Source organism: Austrofundulus limnaeus, unplaced genomic scaffold, assembly GCF_001266775.1.
Source record: "Austrofundulus limnaeus strain Quisiro unplaced genomic scaffold, Austrofundulus_limnaeus-1.0 Scaffold588, whole genome shotgun sequence".
In the NCBI taxonomy this organism is placed as follows: Eukaryota; Metazoa; Chordata; class Actinopteri; order Cyprinodontiformes; family Rivulidae; genus Austrofundulus; species Austrofundulus limnaeus.
The window spans coordinates 155,845-156,438 of NW_013952990.1; the positions used below are offsets into that span (position 1 = coordinate 155,845).

At 32.8% G+C, this 594-nt stretch overlaps 1 protein-coding gene across 1 annotated transcript in view; it reads left to right on the top strand.

The window, feature by feature from the left end:
* LOC106531020 (transcription initiation factor TFIID subunit 4) overlaps nt 1–594 on the top strand; it is a gene marked incomplete in the record, with an annotated part of 12,124 nt that overhangs the window by 5,197 nt on the left and 6,333 nt on the right.

A 594-nucleotide genomic window follows, 5' to 3' on the forward strand; every position in this document is an offset into this window, starting at 1 on the left:
CCTGTTTACACCAGTTTATACCTGTTTACACCAGTTTATACCTGTTTACACCAGTTTATACTGTTTACACTTGTTTCTTCCTGTTCACACCTGTTAATCTGGTTTATATCAGTTAATCTGGTTTATATCAGTTAATCTGGTTTATATCAGTTAATCTGGTTTATATCAGTTAATCTGGTTTACGCCTGTTAATCTGTTTACACCTGTTAATCTGGTTTATATCAGTTAATCTGGTTTACGCCTGTTAATCTGTTCACACCTGTTAATCTGGTTTATATCAGTTAATCTGGTTTATATCAGTTAATCTGGTTTATATCAGTTAATCTGGTTTACGCCTGTTAATCTGTTTACACCTGTTAATCTGGTTTATATCAGTTAATCTGGTTTACGCCTGTAATCAGGTTTACATCTGTTAATCTGGTTTACATCTATTAATCTGGTTCATATTAGTCAATCTGGTTTACATCTGTTACTCTAGTTTAGACCTGTTAATCTGGTTTACATCTGTTAATCTGGTTCACATCAGTTAATCTGGTTTACATCTGTTAATCTAGATTAGACCTGTTAATCTGGTTTACATCTGTTAATCTGGTT